Below are 9,376 nucleotides of genomic sequence, written 5' to 3'. Positions count from 1 at the left end.
ACTAATATTATCAAGGTGCTATATTGTTCCTTGAGGGCAAAAGTTATCCTAAAACCTAGATTAGACCAAACAGTATAGTTCTGAAGCAGCTGGCTTGGCTACATTTTACCAGTTAACTTTGGGGGGAGTTTAAAATAGGCTAGCCTACTACAGCTGGTGAGTAGAATTAGGGGGGGGGGGGGGGGGGGTACACGTACCTATCAGTTTTCGTCATGAGTCATTTTGTACCCACCACTTTTTTGAAAACCTTGAGCTCAATTTAAAAAAATAAAAAATAAAGTTCATAACACATATAATTCTTGAGCGACAGATTCCAACAGATGAGATCCACAAAAATCTCTATCCACACGCACAGGCACAGCTGTAGCTGTTGCTGCTGCTGTGGAGGGCAACTGCACGCTTCTCTGTTCACTGCAACAACTGTAACATTCTAAGTTCTAGGTTGGGGAGGGGTGGGTAGCAAGTGTTTGCCAAATGGAACTTTAACGACTTTGATTGGCATCCACCGATGATCCTAAATTTTGAACTATGAATATATTAATATTTCAGTGAAGCTTTCTTAATGTTCCATAACATGCAATTTTGTAATTCGATGGCCAGTCTTGATACCACGGCATTTATGGCATTTATGTAGGCTACGATATTAACATAAAACGCCCTGATAGATCAGGTTAATTTCATTTCAACATATTTCCCGAGCATTTCTGGGCAACACAAACTTCAATCCACATGATAAAAAAGAATCCACATGCAACAAACCAATGAGAGTGCCATCTCCCATCACCTTTAAAAGCCATAGCGCATTTGGGGAGTTGGTATTTTGACAGCGTGTTCAGTCTCCGCTGAGACATGATTTTCAAACCTCAAATGGCTCTGGCATATAGGCCTAATAAACACATAGAATATATTTTTATAGAATATATTTTGCGATCCTTTCGCAACTTTCGGTCTATTTAATGACAACTGTTCGGCTATTTAATGAAAACTATTTAGGCTAATGAAAACTGTCGGGCTATATGACACAAGGGAATACATTAACAAACATACTTTGTTACCAGTTTTGTCTACATTATCGAAGGGGATTTCACCAATGAGCATAGGACTATATTCGCGACATGTAGCGACATGTAGCGTATGTGGCCACAGGCCACATCCATGCATTTTTAAAACACTCACTCAGGGTAAAATTATATTTTGTCACGATAAAATACTCATCATGCTAAGCAGCGCTATAGAGACAAAGTTGAAGCTGATTTCTTGGAGGGTGATCCAGCACGAGTGTGGAAAGGACTCCGAACCATCACTGGCTTTGACTGTTAACACTCAATATGTTCTGAAGAAGTCCAGACAACGACTCTACTTCCTTCGTCAGCTAAGGAAATTCAAAGTTTCTACATCCATCATGAAGGCCTTCTACACTTCAGCGGTTGAGAGTGTTCTAACTAGTAGCATCATCACCTGGTATGGGAACTCCACAGTTAGAGATTGTAGTACTCTGCAGAAAGTAGTGCGCTCAGCTGAACGTAGCCTACTATAAGAACTCAACTCCCTGCTCTACAAGATATCTATTCCAGAAGAGTACTCCTAAGAGCCCAAAAGATTTTGAAGGACTCTTCTCATCCTAACAATGGATTATTCCTACTGCTGAAATCAAGAAGACGCCTATGTAGTCACAAAGCCAGAACTGAGAGACTCAGGAGAAGTTTTTATCCCCAGGCACTCATGACCCCCCCCACACACACACACCTACATGACTTTTGGCACTTTTACATCCCTCTCCCTATGCTACAGACCTTTTATTTATGTTCTTATTTCATCACACGTCAAAACACAAACACACACACACATATCTGACTTTCTCCAACTTTTGCCTCCATCTCCATAGAACTTTTATTTATTATTTTTGATTTCTCCTCCATCTATCTACCCATGTCCTTGATTGCCTAGCCTTTCTGCCCCCATCACCCCCCACCCCACCCTCATCCCCAACACACACACACAAAAAAACACACACACTTACATCATCAGTCATCACCTCACATACATACAGCACACTGCTTGCTACAGTAAGCCTCCTCTACATACTTGCTGCACACTGCCCCCCCTCCCTAGCCTAGAAATCTAGACGCACCCTAGCGGCGGCAAATTAATTTGCTCAGCCTGTACGTCTAGTATCGAACCATAGGAATTTCTATTGGCTTAACACCGTGGATGTTCTCCAATCACATCGCTCTATTTCGTTAGAGAGTCTTAAGGCAGGCTTAACAGGATAACGACATCCTGCGACGGTGAACAACAAGGAAGGTGGCTATGGCGAACGAAGAGCGGTTGTTTGAATCGGCGTTGGCGTCAACTTTGGAGGAGTTGGACTTGTGCTTTTCTTTGAAAGTAGAGCAACACAATGCACTTAAGTCATTCCTTTCGAAGAAGGATGTATTTGCCGTTTTGCCGACCGGATACGGATATGGTCGTAGCGCTGGCCTATTGCATGCCTAGGCAGTTTGAAAGACAATTCTCTGCCCGCCCCTTGGATTAAGCAGGTGAATGATTTGATTCCAGACTATACATTTCAATGATATAGGATGGCCCGCCAGGCTACCCCCTCCCTACATACACAGCACATTGTCTTCAGGATCTTCTCCAACACACATCCTCTACATACTTACAGCACACTGCCCCCACCTACCCACACACACACTACCCCCACACACACACAGTCACTGCTCCACTCCCCTCCCGCCCACACACACATCTTCACTGTCATCACTCACATACATCATACATACAGTACTCTGCTTGCAATAGTAAGTCCCTTCACCATACTTGCAGTACACTGCCCCCCCCTCCCCCCTACATACACAGCACATTATTTCATCAGGAAGCTTCTCCAACACACATCCCCAACATACTTACAGCACACTGCCCCCCCCCCACACCCACCCACCCAATACACAGCACATTGTCTCATGAGGAAGCTTCTCCAACACACATATTGCACACTGCCCTCTTCCCACATACACAGCACACTATCCCATCTTCCCTGTCATCCCCCCAACACACACACCAAGACCCCTGGCAGTTGGGTTAGCCCCTTGAGCCGTGGATCTGCCCAAGGTTTCTTCCTTGGTAAGGGAGTTTTTCCTTGCCCCTGTTGCTCTTGGGTGCTCCTTGTTGGTGCCCCACCCCACCCCCCCCACCCCCCAATCCCAATCCTTCCCCACCTTTCTTATGCACCTTTCTTGCCACTTTATCTACTAAACCCCTCTTCTACTGCACTTTTTACCCCCCCCCCCCATAAATGCACAAATAGGCTGACACCAGACATAATTTCACTGCATTTCTTACTTCCAGTAACTATATGCATGTGACAATAAACTTCCTTGTATCCTTTTATCAGTCTTAACAGTTATGGGCTTGTACACGATGTCTTTACAAATAGCCTATGTGTTTGTTGTACATTGTTTGCAGATGCATGTCTACAACTTCTTATCCATGTATCAGCTGTTTTTTCCGAAATAATATAACCAACGTTATCATAACCTACAACATGGGCAAGCCATTGTGAACGCGTAAAAGCTGCGTTCAACGCCAGGTTTAAATATCCTACCCAAAACTAGTTTCCTTTCGAGTTTGATCATGTCATCACATTTTCACATGAAGCAGAAGACAGTGGGTCAAATGTCTAATGCTTTTTGAAAACTTAGGCTTGCCTTTCTTCTTCATAAAACGTGTCGGACATCACACGTTTGGATACATTTTTATTAATTACAGTTTTTTACAATTGTTTACACACATTTTCAAAACTCTGTGTCTATTTTTCAAAACTCCACACACAAAATACACAATTGCTCACACAAAATGCAAAATGCCTCAAATCTCCAGCAAAATGACACACAACATTCAAAATGTCAAAAACACATATTTAAAGCAAACATCCGCCTCACATTACAAACACTTTTGTCATAATATGACATTTTGGATACATACACACTGTTACTCAAAACCTAAAGCTCTTCTGTCTTTCATAGGCTTTATGTATTTCCATACAATGTGTGTGTGTGTGTATCTGTGTGTGTGTGTCTGTGTGTGTGTCTGCGTGTGTGTGAGTGTGTGTGTGTGTGTGGGGGGGTATGTACTGTATTCATAGGTCTATAGAAATATGTATGTCTTGGGGAGACACAAAGATATAGTAAAAAAGACAAGTTTTACTGTACATAAAGTCGACTTTTTGTAGAACATTCCTTTCAAAGTATCTGCATTGGTTCTGAACATTTCAACCGTAAATCCTCTAGGAGCAGATTGAGAGGGTCCATACCTACATAGAGAGTACAGTATGTCTACTCATAGGCCTATACTAAGGCAATGATTGGATGGTGTTCAGTAAAGTAATGAGTGTTTATACATGTGAGTAGAGAGAGTGAAGCACTGGTGAATAAGTCTGGCATTTTGATGGGTTGTGTTTGAAAAATGAAATCAAGTTACTTCCTGTTCGATTTTTGTGTGTTAAGTAGAAAATTGTGTGTGGTGTTTTGCAAAATGTGTTTTAGTCAATTGAAAATTGAGTCAAACACTGAGAATTAGTGTATGGTTTTGCAGATTTGGTGTGGGGTTATGATGTTTGGAAGACATGTTTGGAAAATTGTGTGACAAGCAAAGATTTAGTGTGTAAGCATTTGAAAAAAACTGTAACATGAGCTGCGCGAAAGGGGGGAAAAAAGAATGCGCGTCATTGTACCCAGCACTTCTGAAAATGCACTTCCGAGTGCGTCTTTGTCCCCAGCACATTTCAAACCGAACCTACGCCCATGTACTACAGATTATTTCTCTGTGACTTTTCTGTACATGTATCTGCCTTGCTGTTTTATTTTGAATCTCTCCTGGTAGGGCAGACTACCAAATGGCTTTGAAAATTCAAGTAAACATTTGCATAATGTAGCCAGGCTACAGAGTTATATAGTTGATATATTTACTGGTTTTATGTACAGTAGGATATGTACAAAGACAAAACCGAAACCGAATGTATTCCACACAAATATATCAGAATTTGAGCTGCAGCTTAATAAGCTTTATTTGTATAATAATAAGCTTTATTTGTATAGCACATTTCATACACAGAATGCAGCTCATCGTTCTTTACAGTTGGAGCATGTAACACATGTAACAGCTTGCCTCTCGATTTCACCTTCAACACTGCAAAGCATCACTGAACTTGAAACTCTTCCTCTCCGATCGCGACATTCACGGTCAATCAAAAAGAGTCCAGCCACTTATTATGGTTCCTCCAATCATCATACAGAAGCTCGGCGTCCGGTCCATCCATGGAGGTATTATATATAACTGGAGAGAGTGACTAAGTCCCGCCCTCCATACAAATGAATGGTGGAGGCTAGGCTAGTAAATCCGGCCAATTCACAGTCAACGCCATCTTGAACACTGGGGTTCGGATCCAGCGCCAGTCGACTCTGACCATGCGCCAGTTACAAAGCTGGAAATGACGCATGGACCAACGTCAATTTTTATTGGATATTCTGTAAAAAAGAGTGTCATCCTCCAGTAAGAGGGTGGCGATAATGCACATAAAGTCCTTGCCTCATAACAAGAAGAAGAAAAAGTTGCTCGGGAACGCGCATGAGTCCGAGTGGAGTCGCCCTGAAGCACAACTTAATTTCATTGGATAACACAGCGCCTCTAACTAGGAGCGGTCTGCTTGCTGTCCTGCTGCAAATATGCATTCGAACTTGACGTGAAATATCCGTAGTCGAACTATAAATAAACTATTCGGTTTTTAGTGCCAAGTGTAGCGCATTTTTACAGTCTATGATTAGTTTGTTTTTTATTTTATTGTTTGCCATCTCATAGCGGGTGCTCTAAACGTATTCTAGCGTTGGCCCATGACCAAATCAAGCCAATAATAGCCAGTAGCCACAATAATGACTGGAGCCAGAGCCCTCAATAGCCACCCTGTTTTGAAAATAATATTGAAGATATTCAATATTATTGAAGATAGTATTGAAGATAACGCACAGAACGGTCAGCTTGAGCGGACAATTACGCAACTCGTCCCCAACTCATCTAAAATGTGGTGTCTTTACTTTGAGTTGTACCCTGCAGATGGTAAAGTAACGGTTAAAGAGAATGTTGTCTGCGGACTCAGCAAAAAACAGTTTACTTACGCATCCACGACATCCAATCTTCGCGCTCACCTGTGGAGTTACCATCCAAATGAGGCAGCGGTGTCAGAGGCACAGTAGATGGCCAGAGCATCGCCAGGCGTCCAACATCGTATGATTGCATACTTTCCGTAAATCCTAAATTATGTCCAGGGTCTGGTTTTTTACTTAGGCTGCAAAGCACAGGTATTTATTTGAGGTAGACTTATTCGAGGCAGACCTTTATTTCTTACATTGTACGTTATTGTGAGACATGCGTTTTGTTTGGAGCGGCATACCAGGCTATCAAACGCAGACGATTTTCGGTTTTGGTATGGGATTTAATTTACTTTTTGACTTTTATTATATAGTTAAATGTTGAGACTGATGGGCATTTAAATCTAGAGGGTATTTGATGATCACTGTAAAGTTTCGTGTAGTGGAAAAAGTGTTGGAATTTCCAGCTGTTTATTGCGAGACAAGGACTTTCCTTCATTCATTGAACGTGCGCTGTGATCTAATGGAAACCTTATTGCATAGCGAAGTAGCCTAAATTTAGCTTTTTTTAAAAATTATGCATGGTTTACTTTTTATTAAATTCGTAGGCTGGAATGCCTCGCGGCAATAATTGTGTTTAAATGTAGTAGCCTAGTGCTTCAGCATCTGGCAATAGGTTGAGAGCAACGTGTTGGAGACCCATGGTGTAACGAGACAAGGTCTTTATGCCGCTGTTGTGTAATTTATTGTCTTTAATCATGTTTAGGCTATGTTTGTTCGGGACAAACAACAACGAAACAAGATCAATAACGTTACAATTTAATTTATTTGTTTATTTGTCATATGATGGATAAACAACCATAATATGCACGTCTTATAGGATCCTCAAGAAATACGCACTGAATAACGTTTGGCTGTAGCCGCCGGATAGGTACCCGCCCACCAACATGTACGCGCATGAGAGCTCGTGCCCAACACGGATTTTCGTGCATGGAGCTGGTTCCAAATGCTCCATGCAGCGCCATATTTGAAAATGGCGTATGCTAACATGCCGAAGCTAATCTGCACGCTCTTGACCCCCTGGGTCCATCCCACTGCCCCATTCACTTCCTGATCTCAGTGCAGAAAAGCTATATGTTTATTGAACAAAACGCCCCAAAATCATAATTTTCAGGGAAGTCCGGCGTCTCAGGCCGGACTTCCCTGGAAATTATGATTTTGGGGCGTTTGTTCAATAAACATATAGCTTTTCTGCACTGAGATCAGTCCTTTTTTTGGAGTGGAGGGGGGGGGGGGTATTAGGCTAATGCAATATAGTAGTATTTGATGACATTTTCTGTGATATTTTAGAGGAGGCTTCCTCTGTAGTCTTACAGCAATCACCTCTTACACACACACACACACATACATGCACACATGCACACACACACACACACACACACAAACACAAGTATGCCATCTGATAAATAGTAGACAATAGAAATGGCATCTACAGACCAAATTCTGCCAATAAAAGTTGACTAATGACCCATGGGGCTCTATTTTAGCAATCGGAAACGCCTGGTCAGAGACACAAAGTTTAAGGTATGTCCAGTCCACATTCGCTAATTTAACGGCGTGATTTTGTGACCAGGCACATTGTTCAAAAGGGTTGTTCTTATGTTTCTTAATCAGTCATTGGTGTGTTTTGGGCGTAACATCCTTTAAACCAATGAGAGTGACATCTGTCATTCCCTTTAGTAGCAAGCAGCGCAACATCAAACAGCCCATTGATATTTTGACAGTCAGTGCATTTTAATCTGCTTGCATACGAGACCGTGTAAGGTTGTTTTCGTTAACTTTAACTTATCAACCTATCCTTGTGGAAAAGTGAAATATTTTTGTTAACTTCTCAGTTTAAGTAAATTATTATATAACCTTTACACATTTGTTGAACCATGGTACTACTAAAAACTACAGGATAGTAAGAACTGAACTGTTGCTTAATTTATCCAATTTTCACCACCATGGAAAAAGTGGGCTGGTCTTGGGCCTGAAACTCTCGGGCTGAAAAGTGGGCCCACTCCGGCCCTGATCAACAGTGATATGGGCGGGTGCACAACACTGCATTAAAAGTGGGATTTTCATCCCCGTAAACCAGAGGTTTTCAAGTGATTGTGAACCAGGGACCACCATTCTGACTTATTACGCAACCCCAGGACCACCACCACTGAATAAAAATACTGATTCCCACATTGAAACTACATTACTGAATCCATAGTCACGAACCACTAGCAAAGTCCTCATGGGCCACAAGTGGGCCACGAACCACTGGTTGAAAACCTCTGCCGTAAACGGCCGGAAATCTCCCTAATTCTCGGCAGTTAATGACAATTTACAGCCTGCATTTTTCTGTGCCACATATTGTCAGAAATTAACTATGACGTATGTGGAGAGCTTGCGGAGTGTACTAATGGCTCTAGTTAGCATGAATGCAGCGAAACCGCGCGCCTGGCAAAGCCTGGCTTGAATTTTGAATTTTGCTCAGTATTGGATGAAACCACTTATTTCAAACAAGAAAAAATCACTTATGATTGGTTGGCAGATCTGTCACTATTGGTCACCCTGGCTCATTATAAATATAAGCCCCAATAATAAAATAAAAGTATATTCATATGATATGCCATTATGTTGTGTATTCATGTCATTGTTATCCACTACACTATTATTACCCATCAAAGACATGAATGAATGTATTGAGGAAAGGAAAATTTGCCAGGAACACATTTATGCAAAGAAAGAGCTTTATTAAAACACACAACTATGTACAAACTAACAAACAACTACTAACAACAACTAAGAAACACACAACTATGTACAAAGCGAGATCTGCCCACACAACATATGGGTAACTCACGAGAAACCCAAAATCCTAGCTACAGCTCCGTGAACTGGCTGTTTGCCACCTCGGAGCTGTATGTAACTGGCGGCATTCTGTCTGACGGCTCGTGTCCATTATCGCGTCAAAGCCCACCACGCCGCACATAGCCCATTGATTTCCTATGGAGAGCGCCAAGGTGTGGTTTACGCTTCCGCAATGCACCTTGGGAAGGCGGCACGGCCATTTGAACAGAGGCAGTGCGTCAAGAAGTTGGGCTCTGCTGAACTTTATGCAAATGAGAGCGGTTAATGCGAGGCGGTTAGCCAATAAAGTACATCTTCGGTAAACAAGTTCTCTCCTTTGCTCTAGC

The sequence above is a fragment of the Alosa pseudoharengus genome, unplaced genomic scaffold, assembly GCF_046254945.1.
Source record: "Alosa pseudoharengus isolate Yale_2024_CS ecotype anadromous, Long Island Sound unplaced genomic scaffold, YU_APseudo_1.1 YU_APseudo_1.1_scf_20, whole genome shotgun sequence".
In the NCBI taxonomy this organism is placed as follows: Eukaryota; Metazoa; Chordata; class Actinopteri; order Clupeiformes; family Clupeidae; genus Alosa; species Alosa pseudoharengus.
This window is presented reverse-complemented; position numbering follows the sequence as displayed.